Below are 14069 nucleotides of genomic sequence, written 5' to 3' on the forward strand. Positions count from 1 at the left end.
TCTAATTGAAGAATGGATTATGAAAATTTGTTTTCCAAAGAACGGGGGTATTAGATTACGGTAGACACTGATGAGTATGTTCTATCAAGTCTGATTCACAATTTCGAAGGGCTTTGTCTTCCTCTTGCTGCTGCCTCTGTGAACAGCATTTCATTTTTACCATTGTTTACAATCTGTGAATTAACTCAGCCAGCCAGTGTGGCGTTTATAAGGGTTGGGAAACCATGTTCACCTGGGAAGATGGTGCTTTGTGGACTTACTCTGAGAGGCTGTTAGGAAGGGGCTGGTCAGAGGCTATCATGAGCGTCCAGCATGATGACGCCCTGTGGGTAGACATCCCAATGCTGGGGGAGCCAGGGGCTCCTGTCAGCTCCGTGGGAGGCCCCTCGTCTATCTGTCCGTGGTTGGTCTCCATCTCGGGTCAGAGTGGCAGAGCAGAAACTACAGATGTCTAATAATAAGAGGAGCCTGGTGGCTTAGTAGTTAAGAGCTCGGCTGCTAACCAAAAGGTCAGCAGTTCTAATATACTAGCTTCTCCTTGGAAACTTTATGGGCAGTTCTACTCTGAGTTGGAATCGGCTCGACGGCAATGATTTTTAGATGGAATGTCACTTGGCCTAAGGGGTTGTGGTGTACCAGTCACTGCAGACAGAGTGGACTTGCTTAGCTGGACCCTCTGTGAGGCCCTGGGCTGCTTTTGGGGATGGAGCCTTCAGGTTCTTGTTTGTTGCTGTATGGCGGATTTTGGCTCACTTACTTTGGACACGTCATCAGGAAAGACCAGTCGCTAGAAAACGACATCGCGTTTGGTAAATTAGAGAGCTAGTGAAAATGAGAGAAGCCCTTAATGAGATGGACTGATACGCTAGCTGCAACAATGGGCTCAAACATTCCAAAGATTATGAACATGGTGCAGGAGCAGGCGACATTTCATTCTGTTATCCATGGGATCTCCGTGAGTTGCAACCAACTCGACAGCAACTAACAAAAACATTAGTTAATAGTTGTATTTGTAGCTGTACTTTCGAACACTAACGCACAGATCAGGGCAGCAGCAGCCCAAGGCCATGAAGCCTGTGAGGGGCAAGAGGGGCTTGAGCTCCAGCTCTGCTGCCCGGCGCCCCTGGTCCTTTCTACCCGGATGGTGCACTTTCGTCTAGAGGACATTCATGCTACTTGGCTTTAATGGGAGCTGTGTTTTAGGCCCAGCAGAGATGTTTAACCTTTATGGAAGCAGACTGCCACATCTTTCTCCTGAAGAGCTGCTGGTGAGTTAAAACTGCCAACCTTTCAGTTAGCAGCTGAGCACTTGACCATTGCACCACCAGGGTGCCTTAGGAAGATCTAGACTCATAGAAATGTTGGGGCAGAGGTGGTTCAGCGGTAGAATTCTCACCTTCCATGTGGAGACCCGGGTTCAATTCCCGGCCAGTGCACCTCAGGTGCAGCCACCACCTGTTGGTCAGGGGAGCCATGTGTGTTGCTATGATGCTGAACAGGTTTCACTGGAGCTTCCAGGCTAAGACAGTGGGAAGAAAGGCCTGGTGATCTACTTCTGAAAATCAGCCCATGAAAACCCTCTGGATCACAGTGGTCTGATCAGAAGCTGATCGTGAGGATGGTGCAGGACCGGCAACATTTCCATCTGTTGTGCATAGGGTCACCATGAGTCGGGGGCTGACTCAACAGCAGCTAACAACAGAAATGCTAAGGCTGGAGGGGATTCAGAATTATCTGGCTCAAGTTCTCTGCATTTTACTGATGGGAAAACTGAGGCCCGCATGCCTTAGGTGACCTATGTGAGGACACACACCAGCAATTGATGGAGTCAGGGCAGGGCCCACAGGACACGTCTCAGTGGTCTGTTCACCAGCCCACCCTGCAGGGGGTTCAGGTACTTCCCGTGCCCGAAGGAGAAGCAATGGTAGCCACGATGGCCGGGACTTTCCGGGTCCTTGCTATACGTCAGTCACTATTCTAATCCACACATAACCTAGGGACAGGTTTTTACCTGCTTTTACAGGTGAGGACCTGGGGCACAGAAAGATAAGCTTACCCCTGAGGTCACACAGCTGGGAAGGAAGTGGGCTGAGAATGAACCCAGGCCAGTGAGCTGCAGACTCCAAAATGAGGTTTGCTGCTTGAAACACGGCCACAGGCTACTCTTGGGGGCCTAGTGTTGGTTACATCCTTCAAAGTGTTCTTGGGAGAGGCAGAGCTGAGAGTGATACAGACAAATGCCATGTCATGAAGAGTGTCCCATTCAAGACAAGACGGTGCCCTTTGGAGACGCTCATGGCTTTGCTGGTGCTGCAGCAGGGCACCCTGGGTGCCATGGATCAGGACTTCAGCTCACAGGGAGATGGCCGCCAGCTTCCGCCAACTGCTGCTGGTGGAAAAACTGACCTCAGTGTGTCGTCGGGGTTTTCAGGCACCATGTGCAGGACACACGCTTCCGATGGAAGTTTATAGGTCTTTGCAAGCCATCTGGTGGAACAGGCCCTGAGAGGGGTGGATGGGCAGAGCACACGGAATGCTCTGATTTAGGGCGCTTTTCCTGTAGTGGGGACGGCCGGGGACGGTCACCCATCACCTCTGCAGGGAGCTTTTTGCAGCGAATGGGTGTCTCCGAGTGAGAAGCTCTACTCTCCCTGACAGTGTGCAACCAGGGAGACATTTGTTCAGGGCTTGGCAAGTATCCCTGCTGTAAACTTCCTGCGGAACTCCCCATCATAAGGTATATCTTTTTAAAACATTTATTTTATCAGTGACTCTGACGTGGCTGCCAGTCCCCCCATCAGCTATGAATGTGCAAGTGGGGACAGTGAATGGAAGGGCATACCCACAGTCTGCTCAGCCACAGGGGGTGCAGTGGTAGCCCACCTCCAGCCCACCCCAGCCACCATGAGTGAGGACAGTCATGTGGTGTTGACAAGGGGTGCGTGTGGGTGAAACACCGTCCTTTGGCCAATGATCACAGTATGAGCAAAGCTCCTTTGGGTTGTGGGGCTGATGGCATTTTTGCTTAGGCTGCATTTCATGAGTCATCTCAGAAGGTAGAATGGGAACGAAGGTAATGAGCCAGGTCGGAACGCGGAGTGCCAGCCGAGCCTTGTAATTTGCCCACAGGCGCTAATGGTATGAGGAGTGGCCAGAAAAGCTGACTTAAACAGTTTCCCAAGCCCTAGACACCAGTTGGCGCTGGAATCTGTAACAACTGTTTTTTTCCCTTGTTCAGAATATGTATGTGTCTAATGTACGTGTGTGTATGTGAGAGTATGTGTGTGCATGTGAATGTATGTATGTGTGTGTGTTTGCATCTGTATGTATGTGTGTATATGAATGTGTGCATGTGTCTGTACGTGTGTTTGCATGTGTATATGTGAGTGTATGTGTGTATTTATGTGTACACATGTATTTGTGTGTGGCATGGGTATGTGAGTGCATGTATACATGTGTGTATGTGTGTTTATGTGTACATGTGAGTGTGTGTAAATTGAACATTCAACCATGTTGACCTACAAAAACAGCGATTACATGTTGTTCGATATATCTATGTGAGCCTATGCATATTTTATATTATGTTTTACAAACATTTATTTTCCCTGATTACAAACATTTATTTTCCCTGATTACAAAGTATGATAAACCTATTGCGAAAATTCAGAAACTAGAGAATGATTTAATGAGGCAAATATAGGTCTCCCCGGGTCCCAGCACACTGAGGTCTCACCTCCTTACCTGGCGCTGTGGGTTTTGGGTTCCCGTGTGCATACTGTTAGCTGTGAGGTCCTCCCTGAAAGTGTGTGCTTCTCTGCGCCACCATACACTGTATTCAGCTGGCTGCCCTCGGTTTCTCATCTTCTGACTCAAACCCAGCCCCTTCTCCTCCCTTCTTGCCCTACTGGCTGCTCCCTGCAGGCTGGTGCCTGTAGACCGCCCGTCCTGGGCTCCCTCACTGGCTGATTTCCGTTTGGGCTGAGCCGATGAGAGTCCCCCTCAGGAGCCTGGAGGGCTCGAGGGGAAAGGCCGGGCATTTCTTCTTTCCCCCCCTGCTTCGGTGCAGGTTTTCTGGAGTAGATTGAGTGTCCGGCACACAGCCCCCGGGCAGCTCCTCCTCGCTGCCAGATATCGCCAGTAACCATGTTCCCCTTTCCCTTCCCTCTTCATGCCTGTTGTCTTGTGTGCTGTGGAGTTGGTTCTGATTGACAGAGACCCGTGTGACAGAGGAGAACTGCCCCACAGGGTGTTCTAGGCTGTATTCTTTATGGAAGCAGAGCTTTCTCCTGCAGAGCTGCTGCTGGGTTTGAGCCATAGACAGTTCAGTTAGCTAAGCCAAGCACTTAACGGTTGGGCTCCTTCTTCGTGCCTAGGGGTGGTAATAACTAGCTTCTGGGTCCTCACCATCCCTACTTTGGCTTTTTGGCCCTGTCCACGCCTCTCTAAATAGTTGTTTTATTAAAGCCTCTTCATCTGGACCTTCTAGAGGGAATTCCCTTTCCTGAGGGAGCCCTGGTTGGTACGGTGCTGTTATAGATATGAGCTCATTCAAAGGTCACAACTGCCCAGCTGTGCCCTGGTTATTCTCTTATGGCTTGTGCTCAGTGTACATGTGGTTTTCATGAGGCTTGACAGTTAGATCCACAGGTCATGTCCTAGTTACATGATGCTGCTGTAACAAAAATAATACCACATATTCGCACAATGGAATACTACGCATCGGTAAAGAACAGTGAGGAATCTATGAAACATTTCATAACCTGGAGGAACCTGGAAGGCATTATGCTGAGTGAAATTAGTCAGAGGCAAAAGGACAAATATTGTGTAATACCACTATTATAAAAACTTGAGAAATAGTTTAAACTGAGAAGAAAACATTCTTTTGTGGTTACGAGAGGGGAGAGGGAGGGAGGGTGGGAGAGGGGCACCTCTCCCACCAATTAGATAGTAGATAACAACTGCTTTAGGTGAAGTGAAAGACAGCACACAATACAGGGGAGGTCAGCACAACTGGGCTAAACCAAAAGCAAAGAAGTTTCCTGAATAAACTGAATGCTTTGAAGGCCAGTGTAGCAGGGGCAGGGTCTGGGGACCATGGTTTCAGGGGACATCTAAGTCAATTGGCATAATAAAATCTATTAACAAAACATTGTGCATCCCACTTTGAAGAGTGGCGTCTGGGGTCTTAAACATTAGCAAGAGGCCATCTAAGATGCATCAGTTGGTCTCAACCCACCTGAAGCAATGGAGAATGAAGAACACCAAGGACACAAGGTAATTACGAGCCCGAGAGACAGAAAGGGCCACATGAACCAGAGACTACATCATCCTGAGACCAGAAGAACTAGATGGTGCCCGGCTACAACCCCTGACTGCCCTGACAGGGAACACAACAGAGAACCCCTGAGGGAGCAGGAGAGCAGTGGGATGCAGACCCCAAATTCTCATAAGACCAGACTTAATGGTCTGACGGAGACTGGAAGGACCCCAGTGGTCATGGCCCCCAGACCTTCTGTTGGCCCAGGACAGGAACCATTCCCGAAGCCAACTCTTCAGACATGGATTGGACTGGACAATGGGTTGGAGAGGGATGCTGGTGAGGAGTGAGCTTCTTGGATCAGGGGAACATTTGAGACTAGGTTGGCATCTCCTGCCTGGAGGGGAGATGAGAGGGTGGAGGGGGTTAGAAGCTGGCAAAATGGGCATGAAAAGAGAGAGTGGAGGGAGAGAGCAGGCTGTCTCATTAGGGGGAGAGTAATTGGGAGTATGTAGCAAGGTGTATATAAGTTTTTGTGTGAGAGACTGACTTGATTTGTAAACTTTCACTTCAAGCACAAAAAAAAATCATTAAAAAAGACATAAAATGTAAATTACCTGATTGCAAATCACATTTCTACTATTTATAAAATGTGTGACTTTGAGCAAGTCGCTTTCATTCTGAGCATTAGTTTCCACCTTTGTGAAACAAGAATACCCACCCCTGCTGCAGCAGAGTGGCTTAACTCACACACAGGTTGTGCAGGTTGACAGAGACTGCCAGGGGTTGACCCCTTGGGTAAGAGGAGTCCAATAAGCTGTTGTGTACGCAAACCTTTGTGTGAATGATTGATGTCAGCCCCCTAAGAATAGTGGCCTTTCAGGGATCCATGCCTGGTGCTGCGGTTTTGGCTCTCAGCAGTGCTGACCACCTGCATATCAGGTCATGCCCACAAACGTATCTGTCACAGGTTGAATTGTGTCCTAGCCCGGTACCTATAAATATGACCCTCTTTGAAAATTGGAAATGGGGGGTTCTTTGTTATGTTAATGAGGTCATACCAGAATAGGGTAGGTCCTAAACCTAGCCACTTGGAAGTACTTTATAAAAAGAGCAAAATAAACACACACACAGGGGACGGACACCAAGCAGTGGAGCACCAAAGAACTCCTAGGGCTGCTGACAAGGAGCGACCCTCCCCTAGTGCCGATCCCCTGATTTGGACTTCAGCTTTCAAAACTCTGAGACAATAAGCTCCTGTTCTTCCAAGCCGCCCCACTGTGGTATAATTTTTTTTTTTAAATAATTTTTATTGTGCTTTAAGTAAAAGTTTATAAATCAAGTCAGTCTCTCACACGAAAACTTATATACACCTTGCTACATACTCCCAATTACTCTCCGCCTAATGAGACAGCCCGCTCTCTCCCTCCACTCTCTCTTTTCGTGCCCGTTTTGCCAGCTTCTAACCCCCTCTACCCTCTCATCTCCCCTCCAGGCAGGAGATGCCAACCTAGTCTCAAATGTTCCCCTGATCCAAGAAGCTCACTCCTCACCAGCATCCCTCTCCAACCCATTGTCCAGTCCAATCCATGTCTGAAGAGTTGGCTTCGGGAATGGTTCCTGTCCTGGGCCAACAGAAGGTCTAGGGGCCATGACCACCAGGGTCCTTCTACTCTTAGACCATTAAGTCTGGTCTTTTTATGAGAATTTGGGGTCTGCGTCCCACTGCTCTCCTGCTCCCTCAGGGGTTCTCTGTTGTGTTCCCTGTCAGGGCAGTCAGGGGTTGTAGCCGGGCACCATCTAGTTCTTCTGGTCTCAGGATGATGTGGTCTCTGGTTCATGTGGCCCTTTATGTCTCTTGGGCTCATAATCGCCTTGTGTCCTTGGTGTTCTTCATTCTTCTTTGCTTCAGGAGGGTTGAGACCAATTGATGCATCTTAGATGGCCTCTTGCTAGTGTTCAAGACCCCAGATGCCACTCTTCAAAGTGGGATGCAGAATGTTTTGTTAATAGATTTTATCATGCCAATTGACTTAGACGTCCCCTGAAACCATGGTCCCCAGACCCTGCCCCTGCTACACTGGCCTTCAAAGCATTCAGTTTATTCAGGAAACTTCTTTGCCTTTGGTTTAGTTCAGTTGTGCTGACCTCCCCTGTATTGTGTGTTGTCTTACCTTCACCTAAAGTAGTTCTTATCTACTATCTAATTAGTGATTATTCTTCTCCCACCCTTCCATCCTCCCCGCTCTGGTAATCACAAAAGAATGTTTTCTTCTCAGTTTAAACTATTTCTCAAGTTCTTATAATAGTGGTATTATACAATATTTGTCCTTTTGCAACTGATTAATTTCACTCAGCATAATGCCTTCCAGGTTCCTCCAGGTTATAAAATGTTTCACAGATTCCTCACTGTTCTTTATAGATGTGTGGTATTCCATTGTGTGAATATACCATAATTTATTTATTCATTCATCTGTTGATGGGCACCTTGGTTGCTTCCATGTTTTTGCTATTGTAAACAGTGCTGCAATAAACATGGGTGTGCATATATCTGTTCGTGTAAAGGCTCTTATTTCTCTAGGATATATTCCAAGGAGTGGGATTTCTGGGTTTTTTTTTTTTTATGGTAGTTCTATCTCTAGCTTTTGAAGGAAGCGCCAAATCCATTTCCAAAGTGGTTGTACCATTTGATATTCCCACCAGTAGTATAGAAGTGTTTCAACTCTCCACAGCCTCTCCAACATTTATTATTTTGTGTTTTTGGATTAATGCCAGCCTTGTTGGAGTGAGATGAAATCTCATTGTAGTTTCGATCTGCATTTCTCTAATGGCTAATGATCGTGAATATTTCCTCATATATCTGTTAGCAACCTGAATGTCTTCTTTAGTGAAGTGTCTATTCATATCTTTTGCCCATTTTTTAATTGGGTTATTTGTCTTTCTGTGGTTGAGTTTTTGCAGTATTATGTAGATTTTAGAGATCAGGTGCTGATCAGAAATGTCATAGCTAAAATCTTTTTCCCAGTCTGAGGGTAGTCTTTTTAGTCTTTTGGTGAAGTCTTTGGATGAGCATAAGTGTTTGATTTTTAGGAGCTCCCAGTTGTCTAGTTTTTCTTCTATGTTCTTTATAATGTTTTCTATACTGTTTATGCCATGCATTAGGGCTCCTAACATTGTCCCTATTTTTTCTTCCGTGATCTTTATCGTTTTAGATTTTATATTTAGGTCTTTGATCCATTTTGAGTTAGTTTTTGTGCATGGAGTGAGGTATGGGTCTTGTTTAATTTTTTTGCAGATGGGAAAATGGCAGCACTAGGTCTGGGTATCCAGTTATGCCAGCACCATTTCTTATAAAGACTGTCTTTTTCCCATGAAAAATTTTTGGGGGCCTTTGTCAAATATCAGCTGCTCATATGTTTTTTTTCATATGTGGATGGATTTATGTCTGGATTCTCAATTCTGTTCCATTAGGCCATGTATCTGTTGTTGTACCAGTACCAGGCTGTTTTGACTCCTGTGGTGGTATAATAGGTTCTAAAATCAGGAAGAGTAAGGCCTCCCACTTTGTTCTTCTTTTTCAGTAATGCCTTGTTTATCTGGGGCCTCTTTCCCTTCCATATGAAATTGGTGATTTGTTTCTCCATCTCATTGAAGAATGTCGTTGGGATTTGGATCGAAATTGCATTAAATGTATAGATCGCTTTTGGTAGAATAGACATTTTTATAATGTTAAGTCTTCCTATCCATGAGCAAGGTATGTTCTTCCACTTATGTAAGTCTCTTTTGGTTTCTTGCAGAAGTGTACTGTAGTTTTCTTTGTATAAGTCTTTTACATCTCTGGTAGATTTATTCCTATTTTATCTTTTGGGGGGCACTGATTTGGTGATTTCCTCTTGGATGTTCTTTTTGTTGGTGTAGAGGAATCCAACTGATTTTTGTATGTTTATCTTGTATCCCGATACTCTGCTCAACTCTTCTATTAGTTTCAGTAGTTTTCTGGAGGATTCCTTAGGGTTTTCTGTGTATAAGATCATGTCATCTGCAAATAGAGATCCTTTTTACTCCTTCCTTGCCAATCTGGATGCTCTTTATTTCTTTGTCTAGCCTAATTGCTCTGGCTAGGACTTCCAGCACAATGTTGAATATGAGTGGTGATAAAGGGCAACCTTATCTGGTTCCTGATCTCAATGGGAATATTTTGAGGCTCTCTCCATTTATGGTGATGTTGGCTGTCGGCTTTGTATAAATGCCCTTTATTATGTTGAGAAATTTTCCTTCTATTCCTATTTTGCTGAGAGTTTTTATCATGAATGAGTGTTGAACTTTGTCAAATGCTTTTTCTGCATCAATTGATAAAATCATGTGATTCTTGTCTTTTTTGTGTGTGTGTGGTAGATTACATTAATTGTTTTTCTAATGTCGTACCATCCCTGCATACCTGGTATGAATCCCACTTGGTCATGGTGAATTATTTTTTTTGATATGTTGTTGAATTCTATGGCCTAGAATTTTGTTGAGGGTTTTTGCATCTACATTCCTGAGGGATATAGGTCTATAATTTTCTTTTCTTGTCGTGTCTTTACCTGTTTTTGGTATCAGGGATATGGTGGCTTTATAGAATGAGTTTGGTAGTATTCCGTCCTTTTCTATGCTCTGAAATACCTTTAGTAGTAGTGGTGTTAACTCTTTCCTGAAAGTTTGGTAGAACTCTGCAGTGAAGCGGTCTGGACCAGGGCTTTTTTTTGTTGGGAGGTTTTTGATTACCTTTTCAATCTCTTCTTTTGTTATGGGTCTATTTAGTTGTTCTACCTCTGTTTGTGTTAGTTTAGGTAGGTAGTGTGTTTCTAGGAATTCACCATTTCTTCTAGGTTTTCAAATTTGTTTGAGTATAGTTTTTCATAGTAATCTGATAGGATTCTTTTAATTTCAGTTGGGTCTGTTGTAATATCGCCCATCTCATTTCTTATTTGGGTTATTCGGTTCCTCTCCTGTTTTTCTTTTGTCAGTTTGGCCAATGGTTTTTCAAAAAACTAGCTTTCGTTCTTTTTAATTCTTTCAATTGTTTTTCTGTTTTCTGTTTCATTTAGTTCAGCTCTAATTTTTTTTTTTAATTTTTATTAAGCTTCAAGTGAACATTTACCATTCCAATCAGTCTGTCACATGTAGGTTTACATACATCTTACTCCCTTCTCCCACTTGCTCTCCCCCTATTGAGTCAGCCCTTACAGTCTCTCGTTTCATGCCAATTTTGCCATCTTCCCTCTCTCTCTATCTTCCCATCCCCCCTCCAGTCAAGAGTTGCCAACACACTCTCCCGTGTCCACCTGATTTAATTAGCTCACTCTTCATCAGCATCTCTCTCCCCCGCACTGACCAGTCCTTTTCATGCCTGATGATTTGTCTTCGGGGATGGTTCCTGTCCTGTGCCATCAGAAGTTCTGGGGAGCATTGTCTCTGGGATTCCTCTCGTCGCAATCATACCATTAGGTGTGGCCTTTTAATGAGAATTTGGGGTCTGTATCCCATTGGTCTCCTGCTCCCTCAGGAGTTGTCTGTTGTGCTCCCTGACAGGGCAGACATCGATTGTGGCCGGGCACCAACTAGTTCTTCTGGTCTCAGGATAATTTAGGTCTCTGGTTCATGTGGCCCTTTCTGTCTCTTGGGCTCTTAGTTGTCATGTGACCTTGGTGTTCTTCCTTTGCCTTTGCTCCAGGTGGGTTGAGACCAATTGATGTATCTTAGATGGCCGCTTGTTGGCATTTAGGACCCCAGGCGCCACAATTCAAAGTGGGATGCAGAGTGTTTTCATAATAGAATTATTTTGCCCATTGACTTAGAAGTCCCCTCAAACCAAGTTCCCCAGACCCCAGCCCCTGCTCCGCTGACCTTTGAAGCTTTCATTTTATCCCGGAAACCTCTTTGCTTTTAATCCAGTCCAATTAGGCTGACCTTCCTTGTATTGAGTGTTGTCTTTCCCTTCACCCAAAGCAGTTCTTATCTACTGATTGATCAATAAAAAGACCTCTCCCTCCCTCCTTCCCTCCCCCCTTTGTAACCACATAAGTATGTGTTCTTCTCCATTTTTTCTATTTCTCAAGATCTTATAATAGTGGTCTTATACAATATTTGTCCTTTTGCAACTGACTCATTTCGCTCAGCATAATGCCTTCCAGATTCCTCCATGTTATGAAATGTTTCAGAGATTCGTCACTGTTCTTTATCGATGCGTAGTATTCCATTGTGTGAATATACCACAATTTATTTACCCATTCGTCCATTGACGGACATCTTGGTTGCTTCCAGCTTTTTGCTATTGTAAACAGAGCTGCAATAAACATGGGTGTACATGTATCTGTTTGTGTGAAGGCTCTTGTATCTTTAGGGTATATTCTGAGGATTTCTGGGTTGTATGGTAGTTCTATTTCTAACTGTTTAAGATAACACCAGATGGGATTTCTGGGTTGTATGGTAGTTCTATTTCTAACTGTTTAAGATAACACCAGATGGATTTCCAAAGTGGTTGTACCATTTTACAATCCCACCAGCAGTGTATGAGAGTTCCAATCTCTCCGCAGCCTCTCCAACATTTATTATTTTGTGTTTTTTGGATTAATGCCAGTCTAGTTGGTGTGAGATGGAATCTCATCGTAGTTTTAATTTGCATTTCTCTAATGGCTAATGATTGAGAGCATTTTCTCATGTATCTGTTGGCTGCCTGAATATCTTCCTTAGTGAAATGTGTTCATATCCTTTGCCCACTTGTTGATTGGGTTGTTTGTCTTTTTGTGGTTGAGTTTTGACAGAATCATGTAGATTTTAGAGATCAGGCGCTGGTCTGAGATGTCATAGCTGAATATTCTTTCCCAGTCTGTAGGTGGTCTTCTTACTCTTTTGGTGAAGTCTTTAGATGAGCATAGGTGTTTGATTTTTAGGAGCTCCCAGTTATCTGGTTTCTCTTCATCATTTTTGGTAATGTTTTGTATTCTGTTTATGCCCTGTATTAGGGCTCCTAGGGTTGATCCTATTTTTTCTTCCATGATCTTTATCGTTTTAGTCATTATGTTTAGGTCTTTGATCCACTTGGAGTTAGTTTTTGTGCATGGTGTGAGGTATGGGTCCTGTTTCATTCTTTTGCAAATGGATATCCAGGTATGCCAGCACCATTTGTTAAAAAGACTATTATTTCCCCAATTGACTGACACTGGTCCTTTGTCAAATACCAGCTGCTCATACGTGGATGGATTTATATCTGGGTTCTCAATTCTGTTCCATTGGTCTATGTGCCTGTTGTTGTACCAGTACCAGGCTGTTTTGACTACTGTAGCTATATAATAGGTTCTGAAATCAGGTAAAGTGAGGTCTCCCACTTTCTTCTTCTTTTTCAGTAATGTTTTGCTTATCCGGGGGTTCTTTCCTTTCCATATGAAATTAGTGATTTGTTTCTCTATCCCCTTAAAGTATGCCATTGGTATTTGGATTGGAAGTGCATTATATGTATAAATGGCTTTTGGTAGAATAGACATTTTTACTATGTTAAGTCTTCCTATCCATGAGCAGGGTATGTTTTTCCACTTAAGTATGTCCTTTTGAATTTCTTGTAGCAGAGTTTTATAGTTTTCTTTGTACAGGTCTTTTACATCCTTGGTAAGATTTATTCCTAAGTATCTTATCTTCTTGGGGGCTACTGTGAATGGTATTGATTTGGTTATTTCCTCTTCGATGTTCTTTTTGTTGATGTAGAGGAATCCAAGTGATTTTTGTATGTTTACTTTATATCCTGAGACTCTTCCAAACTCTTCTATTAGTTTCAGTAGTTTTCTGGAGGATCCCTTAGGGTTTTCCATATATACGATCATGTCATCTGCAAATAGTGATAGCTTTACTTCCTCCTTGCCAATCTGGATACCCTTTATTTCTTTGTCTAGCCTAATTGCCCTGGCTAGGACTTCAAGTACGATGTTGAATAAGAGCGGTGATAAAGGGCATCCTTGTCTGGTTCCCGTTCTCAAGGGAAATGCTTTCAGGTTCTCTCCATTTAGAGTGATATTGGCTGTTGGCTTTGCATAGATGCCCTTTATTATGTTGAGGAATTTTCCTTCAATTCCTATTTTGGTAAGAGTTTTTATCATAAATGGGTGTTGAACTTTGTCAAATGCCTTTTCTGCATCTATTGATAAGATCATGTGGTTTTTATCTTTTGTTTTATTTATGTGATGGATTACATTAATGGTTTTTCTGATATTAAACCAGCCTTGCATACCTGGTATAAATGCCACTTGATCAGGGTGTATTATTTTTTTGATGTGTTGTTGGATTCTATTGGCTAGAATTTTGTTGAGGACTTTTGCATCTATGTTCATGAGGGATATAGGTCTAAAATTTTCTTTTTTTGTAATGTCTTTACCTGGTTTTGGTATCAGGGAGATGGTAGCTTCATAGAATGAGTTGGGTAGTATTCCGTCTTTTTGTATGCTTTGAAATACCTTCAATAGTAATGGTGTTAAGTCTTCTCTGAAGGTTTGGTAGAACTCTGCAGTGAAGCCGTCTGGGCCAGGACTCTTTTTTGTTGGAAGTTTTTTGATTACCGTTTCAATCTCTTTTTTGTTATGGGTCTATTTAGTTGTTCTACTTCTGAATGTGTTAGTTTAGGTAGGTAGTATTGTTCCAAGAATTTATCCGTTTCTTCTAGGTTTTCAAATTTGTTAGAGTACAATTTTATGTAGTAATCTGATATGATTCTTTTGATTTCATTTGGTTCTGTTGTGATGTGGTCCTTCTCATTTCCTATTCGGGTTATTTGTTTCCTTTCCTG

This window comes from Elephas maximus, chromosome 16 (assembly GCF_024166365.1).
Source record: "Elephas maximus indicus isolate mEleMax1 chromosome 16, mEleMax1 primary haplotype, whole genome shotgun sequence".
Lineage (NCBI taxonomy): Eukaryota > Metazoa > Chordata > Mammalia > Proboscidea > Elephantidae > Elephas > Elephas maximus.